Consider the following 15,982-nt stretch of genomic DNA (forward strand, 5'->3'; position numbering starts at 1 on the left):
GATGGCTTCCCAGGGGAATTCTATCAAACGTTTAAAGAAGAAATAATACCTATTCTCCTAAAGCTCTTCTGAAGCATAGAAAGGGACAGAATGCCTCCAAACTCATTTTATGAGGCCAGCATTACCTTGATTCCAAAACCAGACAAAAAATACCACCAAAAAGGGGAATTATAGACCAATATCCCTGATGAACACGGATGCAAAAATTCTCACCAAACTACCAGCCAGTAGGATCCAACCGTACTTTAAAAGGATTATTCACCACGACCAAGTGGGATTTGTCCCCAGGATGCAAGGCTGGTTCAACACTGGTAAAACAATCACTGTGATAGATCACATCAACAAGAGAAAAAAAAAAACAAGAATCATGTGATCCTCTCAATAGATGCAGAGAAAGCACTTGACAAAATGCGGCATCTATTCCTGATCAAAACTCCTCAGGGTGTAGGGATAGAGGGAACATTCCTCAGTATCTTGAAGGCCATTTATGAAAAGCCAACAGGAAATATCATTCTCAATGGGGAAACACTGGGAGCCTTTCCCCTAAGATCAGGAACACAACAGGGATGTCCACTCTCACCACTGCTATTCAATATAGTACTAGAAGTCCTAGCCTCAGCAATCAGACAACAAAAAGAAATAAAAGGCATTCTAATTAGCCAAGAAGTCAAACACTCCCTCTTTGCAGATGACATCATACTGTATACAGAAAACCCAAAAGACTCTAGCCCAAGATTGCTAGAACCCATACAGTAATCCAGCAATGTGGCAGGATACAAAATCAATGAACAAAAACAGTGGCATTTCTATACACTAACAATGAGACTGAAGAAAGACAAATTAAGGAATCAATCCCATTTACAATTGCACCCATAACCTAGGAATAAACCTAACCAAAGAGGTAAAGGATCTATACCCTAAAAACTACAGAACACTTAGGAAAGAATTTGAGGAAGACACAATGAGATGGAAAAACACTCCATGCTCATGAATTGGAAGAATAAATATTGTGAAAATGTCTATGCTACCCAGGGCATTTTATGTGTTCTAATCCCTATCAGAATACCATGGACTTTCTTCACAGAGTTGAAACAAATAGTATTAAGATTTGGATGGCATCAGAAAAGACCCGGAGCAGCCAGGGGATTATTGAAAAGAAAACCAATGCCGGGGGCATCTCAATGCCGGAAATCAATCTGTACTACAAAGCTGAGATCATCAAGACAATGTAGTACAGGCACAAAAACAGACACATAGATCAATGGAACAGAATAGAGAACCCAGAAATGGACCCTCAACTCTATGGTCAATGAATACTCAACAAGCAGGAAAGACTATCTACTGGATAAAGGACAATTTCTTCAATAAATGGTGTTGGGAAAATTGGACAGCCACATGCAGAAGAATGAAACTGTACCATTCTCTTACTCCAGACACAAAGATAAACTCAAAATGGATGAAAGATCTAAATGTGAGACAAGAATCTATCAAAATCCTAGCGGAGAACACAGGCTACACCCTTTTTGAACCTGGCCACAGTAAGTTCTTGCAACATACATCTATGAATGCAAAGGAAACAAAAGCAAAAATGAACTCTCGGGACTTCATCAGGATAAAAAGCTTCTGCATAGCAAAAGAAACAGTCAACAAAACTAAAAGACAGCCTACAGAATGGGAGAAGATATTTGCAAATGACATATCAGATAAAGGGCTAGTATCCAAAATCTATAAAGAAGTTATGAAACTCAACAGCAAAGAAACAATCCAATCATGAGATGGACAAAACACATGAACATAAATTTCACCAAAGAAGACATACACATGGCCAGCAAACACATGCAAAAATGCTCCGCGTCACTTGCCATCAGGGAAATACAAATCGAAACCACAATGAGATACTGCCTCACACCAGTGAGAATGGTGAAAATTAACAGGACAGGAAACAACAAATGTTGGAGAGGATGTGGAGAAAGGGGAACCCTCTTGCACTGTTGGTGGCAATGTGAACTGGTATGCCACTCTGGAAACAGTGTGGAGGTTCTTCAGGAAGTTTAAAATAGAGCTACCCTACAACCCAGCAATTGCACTACTATTTACCCCAAAGATACAGATGTAGTGAAACACTGGGACGTTTGCATTTTAATGTTTATAGCATTAATTTCCACAATAGCCAAACCGTGGAAGGAGCCATGATGTTATTCAATGGATGAATGGATAAAGAAGATGTGGTCTATATATACAATGGACTATTACTCAGCCATCAGAGTAATTGCTTCAACGTGGATGGAACTGGAGGGTATTATACTGAGTGAAGTAAGTCAATTGGAGAATGACGATCATCATATGGTTTCATTCATATGGGAATATAAGAAATAGTGAAAGCGATAATAATTAAAGGAGGGAAACCGAGTGGGAAAAATTAGAGAGGGTGACAAATGATTAGAGACTGCCAACTCTGAGAAATGAACAAGGGGTTGTGGATGGGAGGCTGGAGGGGAAAGGGGTAGCCTGGTGACAGGCACTGAGGAGGGCACTTGATGGGATGAGAACTGGGTGTTATACAATATGTTGGCAAATCGATCTTCCGTTAAAAAAAATCAACAGAATTGAAAGCCCAGAAATAAACCCACACATGTATGGTCAAATGATGCATAAAGAATAAGACAAGAATATGCAAAGGGAAAAGAGTCTTTTAAACAAATGGTCTTAGGAAAACTGGTAGCTGCATAGAATGAAACTGGACCGATTTTAATAGAATACCCCAAAATAAACTTAAAGTGTATTAAAGATCTAAATGTGAGACCTGAAACCATAAAACTCCTAGAAACATATGTAGTAATCTCTTGGACATATTCATAAACATGTTCCCTCAGCAACATGTTTACGAATATGTCTCTCCAGGCAAGGGAAACTAAAGTAAAAGCAAACTTTCAGGCCTACACCAAAATAAAAAGCTTTTGCACACTGAAGGAAACCATAAACTAAAGAATAAGACAATTGAGCTAATGGGAGAAGATATTTGCAAACGATATATTTAATAAGGAGTTAATATAGAAAATGTATAAAGAAATTATATAACTCAACACCAAAAAACAAACAAGAAAAATCTGATTGAAAAGGTGGGCAGAGGGGGCACCTGGTGTGGCTCAGTGGTTGAGCATCTGCCTTTGGCTCAGGTCATGAACCTGAGGTCCTGGGATCGAGTCCCACATTGGGCTCCCCACAGAGAGCCTGCTTCTTCCTCTTCCTATGTCTCTGGGTCTCTCTGTGTCTCTCATGAATAAATAAATAAAATCATTAAAAAAAAAAGAAAAGAAAAATGGGCAGGGGACCTCAATAGACATAAAAAAAAAAACAAACAAAAGCACATAGAAGACCAATAAATATGAAAATATGTTAAATGTCACTAATCACGGGAGAAATGCATATAAGAAACCAGAATGAGATATCATCTCACATCAGTCGGAAAGGCAAGCATCAAAAAGATAAAAAACAGTGTTGGTGAGGATATGGAACTAAGGGAACTACCATGCACTGTTGCAGGAATATAAATTTTTTAAAAATATTTTATTTATTTATTTATGAGAGAGAAAGAGAGAGAGAGAGGCAGAGACACAGGCAAAGGGAGAAGCAGGTTCCATGCAGGGAGCCTGATGTGGGACTTGATCCCAGGACTCTCGGATCACAACCCGGGCCAAAGGCAGGCGCTAAACTGCTGAGCCACCCAGGGTATCTCAGGAATATAAATTGATACAACCATTATGGAAAACTTTATGGAGTTTGCTCAAAAGATTAAAAATAGAAATATTATATAATCTAGTAATCCACTATGGTATTATCTAAAAAAGACCGAAAACACTAATTCAAAAAGATATCTTCAAAAAAAAAAAAAGATATCTTCACTTCTATGTTTATTGCAGCATTATTTACAATAGTGAAAATCCAAGCTTGCATTGATAGATGAAAAGATAGTGGATGTATATATACATGTATGGACATATATACATATATATCTATATATACACATATGGAATATTATCCATAAAAAGGTAGCTTGCCATTTGTAACAATATGCATGGAAATAGAAGGTATTTTACAAAGTAAAATAAATCAGAAAGAGAAAAACGAATATGTAATTTTAATTATACGTGAAATCTGAACAAACAAAACAAGAAAACTGACTTACATACAGAGAATAAACTGTTAGTTGCAGCGGGGAGGTGGGTAAGGGAAAAGATAAAATAAAGGAGATTAAGATTAAACTTTCAGTTATAAAGTGTAGAAGTCAGAGAGATGAATACTACAACGTAGGGAACATAGTCACTACTATTGTAACGATGTCGTATGGTGACAGATGGCGACTGCACTTACTGTGGAGAGCTTTGAGTAATGTATGGAGTTGTTGAATCAATGTGTTTTACAGCTAAAACTAAGATAATGTTTTATGTTCATTATTCTTCAGTCAAAAACTGGTGCGTGTGAGGAGGTAACCTCTATGCTGGAGGAGGGAGTTGCTATTTGCAGGGAAACATCAGTGTTTACTGGGTTGATGGCAGGTCTGTTTTCTTTTTCTTTTTTAAAAAGACAGTTCTGTTTTTTTGTTTTTGTTTTTTGCTTTTAGATTTTATTTATTTATCTGAGAGAGAGCACTAGAGAGAAAGAGAGCAAGCACAAGTGGGGGGCAGAGGGAGACGGAGAAGCAGACTCCCTGGTGAGCAGGGAAGCCAATGTTGGGCTCCATCCTGGACCCTGAGATCATGACCAAAGGCAGATGCTTAACCAACTGAGCCACCCAGGTGCCCCAAAGTGACAGCTTTTTTGAACTATAGTTCACATAGATCTTATTTCTTCAAATACTTCTCAGTAAAACAGATGTTTGTTTACAAAGAGATTAATAAAAATATTTTTAACAGGAGCTTTGTGTGTGCTCATGGAGAACAATTACCAAATAGCAAAAGAAAAACCCAGGGTATAGGACATTGTATAGGAATGCTGCCATTTTTGTAAAAAGGAGAAAATAGATGTGCATATTTGTTCATGTTCAAAAATGGACCTGTAAGGATGACACAGTCCCTCTGGTACAGGCACTCGAGTGCCCATTGTGTGTGGAGGGACATATTATTGTATACATCTTATACCTCTTAAATTGTAGACAATATAGTGGATTTCTATTCAAAAAATAAGTGAAAAAAAAAAGCCAGAATATGGCTGCCAATGACACAGGTCTATTCTGTATTGTTTCCAACCCAACTAGGTATATCTATCTATTAATTCCTGTACTAGTCACCCAGAGTTAGCAAAGATTCGCTGGGTTTAAGGTTCCAGTACTTGAGAAGACTACTGTCCCTTCAGATACCAATTGCACTTGGGATTCCCAGGTCACTGGGACCTCCAATTGACTGTCTACGAATTTGAGGGTTCCTATAACTCCTTAAGGCTTCATAATGGTTTTAGAATGATTCACAGAAGTCAGAAAAGGTTTTTTATATACTACTACAGTTTTATTAAAAAGGATACATGATGGGTGAGATGTGAGAGAGAGTACACAGCTTCCATGCCTCTCCCTAGGGAATCAGGGCACATCAGCCTCCCAGAACATCAATGCAAACATCAACCAAGAAGACCACTTGAGCATTGGTAACCAAGATTTTGATTGAGGTTGAGGTTTCATTACATAGACAGGACTGGTCAAATCTTTGGCTACTTAATTGATCTCAATCTCCACCTGCCTTCTCCCCAGAGGTCCAGCTGACCCGAAGCCCCCATCCTCTATAACATGGTTGGTCTTTCTGGCCAGCCACTGACCTGAAGCTGCTACCTAGGATCCCACCTGGAATCACTTCATTAGCATAATAAAGTCAACTCCTTTCACTCAGGAAATTCCCAGGGTTTCTGAAGCTCTGTGCCAGGAACCAGGGACAAGGACTAGATACACTCTTTATTAGACTTCACCCCCAGGGAGTTTGGGCTGTCCCAGGTTAACAGGGGGGACATGAGAGTCATTTTCCAGGACTCAGCCTGTGTTCTCTGATTCCAGATTCAGATTCTGCCTGGCCTGGAGCCTGGGGCCTGGTTAGAGTGTCCTCTTGGGGGTCACTGAGAAGCCTCCTGCCTGGAATCCTGTGCCCTCCTCTCACTCATGATTTCAAAAACACACAAAATCACTGTCCATGGTGCCTTTCAGTTTCACTTCCTGGCAATGCCTGTGTTTCTCAGAAAAGGAGCCCTCAGAACTTTCCTTTCACTTTCTGTTCCTGGAAATGCAGGGCTCTACAATGTGCTGGCTGCCTCTTTACTATTGGCCAAATTCCTGTGAGGGTGGAACAGAGGCCAGAGATTATTTAAATCCCGCCAGCTCCTCACACACAGTTTAGACATTGCAAGTGACAGCTCTTTTATCTCTGCAGAGTGACCACACCAGCACACAGGACCTGTTCCAGTGCGAGGCCAGTCTGTGCAGAAGAGTGTTTCTGCCTTGGGCTGCAGGGAGCACTTCATCCAGGCTCTGCATTTTCTGCCCTGCCAGGGGACACATTCAGAGCTCAACTCTGACACCAGAAGTCTCTTTTCTTTCAGGAGCTGGTAAACAAGAAATCACTTTGGATAGAGTACAGATATAAACATAATATTATAGATCTGTAGGTGGAAGGGTGGAAGGGCCCCAATGCTTGATTTTTGGTGTTGTGCACTTGAGAGGCTGAGGGCAGGATGTCCGGTGGGTGACAGTAAGCCAGTTAGAAAATTTAACTAATGAGACATTTTCAGAGAGCAGTTTGAGAACAGGCTTTACTCCTGTGAACTGCAGAAGGATCATGTGAATGTCAGGGCTCTCAGTGCATAGGGGCTTTTCTCCAAGAGCTTCTGCCATCAGACATCCTCCATCTCATGCCTAAATACCTTTCCCTGTGGAGACAATGTATATATTATCTGTTAAAGAACAAAATTCAACTAAAGATTTTAAAGGACTGATTTTTTAAATTTAATGGTTCATGAATTAGGAAACATCCTATATAGCAAACAGAAAGGTGCTTCATTGTTCTATAGGAAATGAAATGTTTTTAAGGTAGAGAAGAAGAGAGAAAGAAATATCATTAGCACAGGGTGCATTGTTTTACTCAAGATCACTCTCCTAAAGAGAAGGAAATGGGTCTATCTGCAAATCCAGTGCTGATTAGGCAATTCTTACATTGGCTGATTAAAGTATACATTCCTGGAGGAGTGAATCCGTAGTTAGATTAGGTATTAGGTCTTGGTTTACTGAGTCGAGGCCTTAACTTAAGTGGCTCCTAAGGCCCTGTGACCCTGTGGCCCCATGGTCCTTCTTTTTCACAATTCCCCTACTTTGATCAGACTCTCAGCTTAACTCAGAGATATGATTAAAACATAGGATACTGATGCCACTTTCAGCTACTCTTCAATGGTTCTCACAGCTTTTTTTTTTTTTATCATTTGCATGGTATTCACATTCCATAATGTTTTTGCTTAATCTCTCTGATATTCACAGGTGATGACTTCGGGTTCACAACTTGGGTATCAGCCATCCTCTACATTCTTTTTATGATGTTCCAGTCTCAGGGAGATTAATTACTTGATGGTTAGCATCTGTGAAAACACATTTAAAACTTTTAAGAGCATACAATGCACCTAGTGGATTATTATGATTTTTAAAAACAGGATAATTTTCAATGATTAGAGTGCACTTTGGAGCCAGGATTCCCAAGACTCAAGTCCTCAAAATCAAATAAGTCAAAGAAAGACCCCATTGAAGGAGTCCTCTTTTTAAACTAAGTGGCTTGCTCAGTGATTTTATGTAGTCGTATTTCAACTTCCCCCGAAGTGTTAATCTGGATGCACCTGGTAAGGTTGGTCACAGTATAGACAGCTCTTGCTAAGCTAAAAGATAATCGGAGCCTGTTTTATTGTCAAGACAATCTTTGGCCAGAGACTCTAAGCATGTTTGTTGGGCATCTATTGTTTTAGGAATGGATTCTGCAATATCTTTTAGGTTACGAAAGGTTCTGGATTAAACAGTCATGTACATTTACTCTTAACTCGGGAAGTAGTGGCTCTGCAAGGGAAGCAAATTCTGAATCCTGAATGGACCACGGTTGGTCTATTTTCATTCATTTATGTAAATGAAGGGGATTCAACCAGTGAGATCTCTTAATTTGTTTATTATATATATTGTATATATATATATATTATTATTATATATATTATTATATATATATTGCTTATTATATATATATATATATTATATATATATTAGGGACAAGATTAGATTTTCTCTTAGCCTAAAATAAAAGGTTCTTTTAAATTCTGGAGTTTAACTCCTTTTTCTGAGCAATGGGTTCAGATGTACAGCTGAAGGCATTATATTTCCAGGACTATCCCAGAGTACAGGAAAAGAAAAGGAGAAAGGGTTTCACATTAGTTAAATTATGAAGACTTTATCTGTTGTCTTTGGTGAAAGCAGTCTGCCTCAATGTCAAGTTACTTAGCTTCTGCATCAATTTGATTTAGAAGTCTCTAGCATCTGTATAGGACCAGATGTCAGGTAAAGCCTTCTTTAGCTGTGAGATGAGTACCCAAGACTCAATACCTTCTAGTTTTGTAACAATGTCAGGGGTTGGCAGCACTTGGTAAGATCTTCGTCAATGGGGTTCAAATGCTGTGTTCTTCTGATGACAGTTCCAGAATATGGAGTCACCAGGCTCTTGACTATGACAAACAGGATCCTTTGAATTGGAATCTGGGAAGACTTCTTTAACCTGTTGATCACAGGCTTCGGTGAAAAACATTAGAGACTTTGCTATAGTTGGTCATGCTAGCACGAGACAACAAGGGATCAGCAGAAAGTTGTATATCAATGACATTAGTCTTCCAGTGACTATGTTGTGTGAAGTGAGTTTACATTACCCAAACAGAGTAATGCAAACATTCAACAAGTCCAAAGGCAATACCTTAGGGGCAGGGAAGTCATGTGTTTTTGGCTAGTTTAAAAAATTTAAGTTTAAGGGTTGCATTAGATCTCTCAAGCTTGCCTGATGATTGAAGGTGATAGGGCCAAACTTCCAAGAAGTTTGCAAGGTGTTTGTTTAGGCTCGTAAGATTTGTTCAATGAAACCGCTGTCAATTTACTGAAGATTGTGGAAGGTATATATAAGCTTCGTGGGAAACACAATTTAACAATTCCTTTGCTACCACGAGGGTATCAGCCTTTCAGCAGGAGAAAGCTTCAACTAATTGGGAACCACACATATATAAATAGAACATATTGATAACACATACGTGGTGGCAATTGAATAAAGACGAGGAGTGGGTATTCAAAAGTCCCAAAAAGAGGCAGGGTGAAGCCTCTGGGGGTTAAAGTAATTTTTTCAGGATAATGAGCCCGACAAGTCAGAAATTGCTGGTAGACTGTTTTCACAATTTTATACAAATCTCCTCTCAAATGTCTAGTCATAGTTTTAGTTATCTTAAATGAACTAACGTGGGTGATGGGTTGAAAAAAAATGGGGTTTGACAGGGAGACAAGAAGAATTAAGTAGCTGTCTTATATTTCCTAAGTGCCTGTTTGTTCAACTTACAGCCATTGGTTACCCATCTTTTTTTCTCTGGGTCAGAAGCAGTGTTGCCCTGTTACCCTGACATCAGAATGACGAATATCTCGCAATGAGGAATCCGTTTTGCAGTAGTGGAATGGATATTATCCACATGTGCCACAATCTTTATAGATTCTTTTGGGGGCTGCCTTTGCGTGAATGTCAGCTGGAGCATTTTCCTGATATTCTTGGGGGTAGTTCTTTCAGTGTGAGCCTCAGTTTTGATGACAGCAATTGCAGAAGGTAGGAGAGTAATTACAAGTGATAACATTATACTAGGACATATCAAATTTCCAAGAATTTCACATAATTCCGGAACACTTACATACCTATACAAATACAACATAAAAGACAGGATTTTTGTTTTCTTTTTTTAAAAAGATTTTATTTGTTTATTCATGAGAGACACAGAGAGAGATGCAGAGACATAAGGAGAGGGAGAAGTAGGTGCCTTGCAGGGAGCCTGATGTGGGACTCGATCCCAGAACTCTGGGATCACACCCTGAGCCAAAGACAGACGCTCGATTGCTCAACCACCCAGGAGTCCCAGGATTTTTGTTTTCTAGGAAGATCTCTTAAATGGTAAGAGAAATTTTACCACCTGTTACTAAAAGTAGATCAAATGTTAGAAAAGCAGACAAAATTTGTCCTTTTAACAAATAGGAAATGAAATTCTATTTTGCACCAGTTTATATTTGCATTAAATGTATTCATTCAAATGTTAGTCAGTCCTGATCATAAATAAAATTCCTTTCTAAGGATTCCTTTTTCACAATTTTTGTACAACTTTCTTTTGCCTAAAGAAAAAAGTACATCTCTGGGTCATGTATATTTTTTAACAAAAAGCAACACTTTTTGTTTTTTTGTTTTTGTTTTTAAAGTAGGCTCCATACCCAACATGGGGCTTAAACTCATGACCCTGAGATCAAGAGTCTCATTCTCTTTGGACTAAAAGCCAGGTGTCCCGATTTCATTTTTTTTTAACCAAAAGCGCATGCCCAACTTTACTTTCATTCAAAGATGTTTCTTTTTTCTATTTTTAGTTGCTTTGACCACATACATTAATTAGAGTTCCTAACCCTTAGAAACTTTAATTTCTAGGGAAAATTAAGTAGTAAGCAAGAGTAAACGCTCTGTTAGATTAGTGTTCTTTAGATTGGCAAATTTACAAATACACGTCATAACTTCTAGAAACATGTCTTTTTATAGTACAACTATCAATATAGCATACCAAGAAAGTTTGCCAACAGACCTGCATTTATCTTTAGTTTCTCAGGAATAAGCCAAAATTAGGTAAACATGATTAGCAATTAATATTTCATTATTTTATTTTATTTGTAAATGATCTAAATATTTACTGAATTTAACTTAAATCACTACTGATTCTAATTCAGTGAAACTTTAAAGTTTTAGTTTATTAAAAGGCTTTTGGAAATTATTTCAAATTAACTTCAAATTTTTAAAAATTTAATTTACGTATATTTAATTTAATAGTTTTTAAAAATTGTGTTTAGATTACTCATAAAATGAGTAATCAATTATTCTCCCAAGCTACTTTTTATTTTTATTTTATTAATTTCTACTGTTTTTTATTTTAACTCCAGTACAGTTAACATGCAGTGTTATATTAGTTTCAGGTGTATGATATGATTTAACACTTCTTAATTACTCAGTGCTCATCATGATAAGGGAATGAAGTACTCTTAATCCCCTTCACCTATTTCACCTTTTCCTGACCCACCTCCCCTCTGGTATATCCATTAGTTGTTCTCTATAGTTAAGAGTCTGTTCCTTGTTTTGTTTATTTCTCTTTTTTATTCCCTTTGTTAATTTGTTTTGTTTCTAAAATTCCACATATGAGTGAAATCATATATTTGTCTATCACTAACTGACTTATTTCCCTTAACATTATAGTCTCAGTTCTATCCATATCATAGCAAATAGCAAGATTTTGTTATTTTTAAAGAATATATATACATACATATATATACATATATATTTCTTCTAACATATATACATATACATATACATATCTTCTTTACTCCTTCATCTATCAACAGACATTTGGGCTGTTTCCATAATTTGGCTGTTGTGAATAATACTGCTATAAACATAGGTGGACACATATCTTTTTAAATTAATCTTCGTGTATTTCTTTGGGTAAACACCCAGTAGTCAAATTACTGGATTGTAGGGTAGTTCTACTTTTAACTTTTTGAGGAAACTCCATACTGTTTTCTACAGTGGCTGCACCAGTTTGCATTCCCACTAACAGTGCTTTTTTCTCCACATCTTCACCAACACCTGTTGTTTCTTGTGTTTTTTATTTTAGCCATTCTGTCAGCTGTGAGGAGATAACTCATTGTGATTTTCATTTGCATTTCCCTGCTGGTAAGTGATAATGAATATATTTTCATGTATCTGTTGGACACTGTATGTCTTCCTGGAGAAATATCAATTCATATCTTCTGCCCATTCATGAATTGATTATTTGTTTTTGGAGTGTTGAGTTTTATAAGTTCTTTATGTATTTTGGATACTAACCTTTTATTGGAAATATCATTTTCTAGTATCATTTCCCATTTAGTAGGTTGTCTTTTAGTTTTGTTGATTGTTTCCTTTGCTGTGAGAAGCTTTTTATTTGGATGAAGTCCCAATATTTTATTTTTGCTTTTTTTTCCCTTTTACCTCAGAAGTTGTATATGTAATAATATTGTTATGGCTGATGTCAGACATTACTGCCTATGTCTTCTTTTACAGGTTTTATGGTTTAACATTGCACACTTAGGTCCTTAATGCATTTTTAGTTTATTTTTGTGTATGGCATAAGAAAGTAGTCCACATTCATTCTTCTGCATGTTGCTGTCCAGTTTTCTGAATAGCATTTGTTGACGAGGCTGCCTTTTTCCATTGGATATTCTTTCCTGCTTTTATAATACTAATTGACCATATAATTGTGAGTTTGTTTCTGGGCTTTCTATTCTGTTCTACTGATCTGTGTATCTATTTTTGTGTCACTACCATACTGTTTTGATTACTACAGTTTTGTAATAGAATTTGAAATCAGGAATTAGGGATTTTCATTGGGTGTAAAGTAAATTAATTCCCTATAAGTATTTTTGAGGTAGTGAGAGAGAGCATAAGGGGGCTAGGAAGAGAGAGAAGCAGGCTCCCTGCTTAGCAGGGCTTCATCCCAGGACCCTGAGATCATGACCTGACCTGAAAGCGGACATTTAACTGATTGAGCCAACCAGGTGCCCCTCCCTATCAGTTTTTATCGTCGTTTATCAATTTCACTGAATCATTAAATGTCAAGTCCCTAATTAACTGTGCAAAGTGATGTTCACAATTTGGATGACTCTACCAGGACAGTGAAAGCACATGTAATTATGTTTTTGCATTAATTCAAGTTTTGGATAATTTTTAATAGTTTAATGGAAGTAATAATTGGTGCATGATAGAAAATTTCATTTTCTTCCAAGCTTTGTGTTAAGACCATTGAGTGACCTCCTAAGCTTATTATAATTACTGCTATATAAATTCTGTAATCAGAAAACTCCTTAAATCTTAGCCTGAGCTTTGAGCTGTACAATGAAAAATCAGAAATGTATTTATAGCATATATATTTAAAAACACAGTATATAAATCATTTTCTTCTGTAATCAGATATGTCTTGATGTCTGCATTGTAAGACTGTGGAATATATTTTTAATTTCCAAAATAGCAAAATTTATTAGCTGCATCAGACCCTATCTACCCTATTAGGATCTCCCAGGGGGAGCAAAACACTACCCTATCCAAATTTCAGTTGAATTGATATGGCTTCTTGCATACTCTCCTTCATTACCTTGAAACTGGCCTTATTATAGTGACTTGTGTTATCAATGATATTCTGGGAATTCTGAGGTTGGGGGTGAAAGCCTTGCAGCTTCCATATGGATCGCCCACGTAGTGTTTCTGAGAGCTGTGCTCTGCCACGTGAGAGGATTTGGAGAGGCCACAAATAGGTATCTTAGCTGGCAGTGCTGGCAGAGTTTGCCTTCCAGCCATGCCAGCCTGGGCCCCATAAACATGAGTGAAGCGATCCTGGACCTTCTATACCACTTATTTGCAACTAAACATCATGCAGTGACTGCCATTGATGCTGCCTGGAGCAGCTCAGCCCTGTTTGAGTTACTGACCCACAGAATTATAGGATGTAGTGGCCTGTTCCTTGTTTTAACCAAGTTTTGAGTAGTTTGTTTTGCAGAAATAGGTTATTTAAGTAACTGTAGATACTAAGTAGGCTGTAGATGGTAAGGTCATGTGAAGATTAGAAAGTTACTATCCACTACCAGTTTATAACTGGAAGAGTCCTCTGAGGTTCAAGGACTTCCTCCTACTGGTCCAGGTTAAGGAGAAAAAAGAGAGACACTAAGTCCCATGAACTCAAGGTCTTAGAATCAAAAGTCCTTCAATAGAGAATAAGAACCAACAGCTGTTGCTCCCCAAACATCTTCATTGGAAAAAAAGAGGAGTGGGCTAGAGCTCAGAATGGTGTAGGGAAACCATACTTTGTGGCCCTAGAGTGAAGGGAAGAGATTGTCCCATAAGTGTGATATTATTCACGAAGAGGATGTTATGAAAGCTCAACCTGGACCTGCCTGGCAGGCCTGGGAAATGTCATATTTTTTAAGCTTTATATTTATTCTAGGGAGTTCCCTTATTTTCCAAAACTTGTACTGTTTTTCCCACCAATTCTCACATTTTATTTTTCCAAGATTTTTTGTTGTTGTTGTTCTCTGAATGATTGCTATGTATAGCCTCTAAGTTTTGTGAACAAAATTGTCAACCAGCTGCTATTTACTGAGAGGATACTATGTGCCAGGCAATGATTTCAGGGTAGGGATATAATTTCTTATCTCTCTAACACTAATGAGAAGCTTTTTGCCTACTCCCTCATTTGCCTCTGATATCTCTGAGTTGCAACAGCCTTGCAGTCTGTGCAGATGTCTCAGCTTTTCACTGCATCTGTATCTTTGGGGCAAATCCCCAGTACAGCAACTGCTGGGGCAGTAGGGGGGCTCTAGTTTTAGCTCCTTGAGGAACCTCCACACAGTTTTCCATAGTGGCTGCACCAGTTCACATTCCCACCAACCATGCAAGAGTGTTCCCCTTTCTCCACATCCTCTCCAACATTTGTTGTTTCCTATCTTGTTAATTTTCCCCCTTCTTACTGGTGTGAGGTGGTATCTCATTGTGGTTTTGATTTGTATTTCCCTGATGGCCAGTGATGCGGAGCATTTTCTCATGTGCTTGTTGGCCATGTCTATGTCTTCCTCTGTGAGATTTCTGTTCATGTCTTTTGCCCATTTCATGATTGGATTGTTTGTTTCTTTGCTGTTGAGTTTAATAAGTTCTTTATAGATCTTGGATACCAGCCCTTTATCTGATATGTTATTGCAAATATCTTCTCCCATTCTGTAGGTTTTCTTTTAGTTTTATTGACTGTTTATTTTGCTGTGCAGAAGCTTTTTATCTTGATGAAGCTCCAATAGTTCATTTTGGCTTTTGTTTCCCTTGCCTTCATAAATGTCTCTTGCAAGAAATTTCTGTGGACAAGTTCAAAAAAGGGTGTTGCCTGTGTTCTTCTCTAGGATTTTGATGGCTTTTTGTCTCACATTTAGATCTTTCATCCATTTTGACTTTATCTTTGTGTAAGGTGCAAGAGAATGGCACAGTTTCATTCTTGTGCTCGTGGCTGTCCAATTTTCACAGCACCATTTACTGAAGAGACTGTCCTTTTTTCCAGTGGAATAATTCCTGCTTTGTCAAACATTAGTAGACTAGAGAGTTGAGGTCCATTTCTGGGTTCTCTATTCTGTTCCATTGATTTCTGTGTCTGCTTTTGTGCCAGGACCACACTGTCTTGATGATCACAGCTTTGTAGTAGAACTTGAAATCCGACATTGTGATGCCCCTGGCTCTGGTTTCCTTTTTCAATATTTCCCTGGCTATTTGGGGTCTTTTCTGATTCCACACAAATTTTAAGATGATTTGTTCCAACTCTTTGAAGAAAGTCCATGGTATTTTGATAGGGATTAGACTGAACGCATAAATTGCCCTGGATAGCATACACATTTTCACGATGTTTATTCTTCCAATCCATGAACATGGGATATTTTTCCATCTCTTTGTGTCTTCCTCAATTTCTTTCAGAAGTGTTCTGTAGTTTTTGGGGTATAGATCCTGTATATCTTTGGGTAGGTTCATTCCTAGGTAACTTATGCTTTTGCATGCAAATGTAAATGGGATTGACTCCTTAATTTCTCTTTCTTCAGTCTCATTGTTAGTGTATAGAAATGCCACTGACTTCTGGGCATTGATTTTGTATCCTA

At 37.8% G+C, this 15,982-nt stretch overlaps 1 protein-coding gene across 2 annotated transcripts in view; it reads left to right on the forward strand.

Annotated features, from left to right (window-relative positions):
- The first annotated feature begins 6,172 nt into the window (after positions 1 to 6,172).
- LOC112659691 (immunity-related GTPase family M protein-like) overlaps positions 6,173 to 15,982 on the forward strand; it is a 90,653-nt gene continuing 80,843 nt past the window's right edge. The window contains exons 1-2 of one of the 2 annotated variants that reach the window (XM_035696706.2): positions 6,188 to 6,582; positions 11,938 to 11,996. The gene's annotated coding sequence lies outside the window, so the exon portion shown is untranslated. Of the gene's footprint in view, positions 6,583 to 11,937; positions 11,997 to 15,982 lie in introns of both variants that reach the window. The other variant, XR_007414190.1, reaches the window with a different exon arrangement.

The sequence above is a fragment of the Canis lupus genome, chromosome 11, assembly GCF_003254725.2.
Source record: "Canis lupus dingo isolate Sandy chromosome 11, ASM325472v2, whole genome shotgun sequence".
NCBI classification, from domain to species: Eukaryota; Metazoa; Chordata; class Mammalia; order Carnivora; family Canidae; genus Canis; species Canis lupus.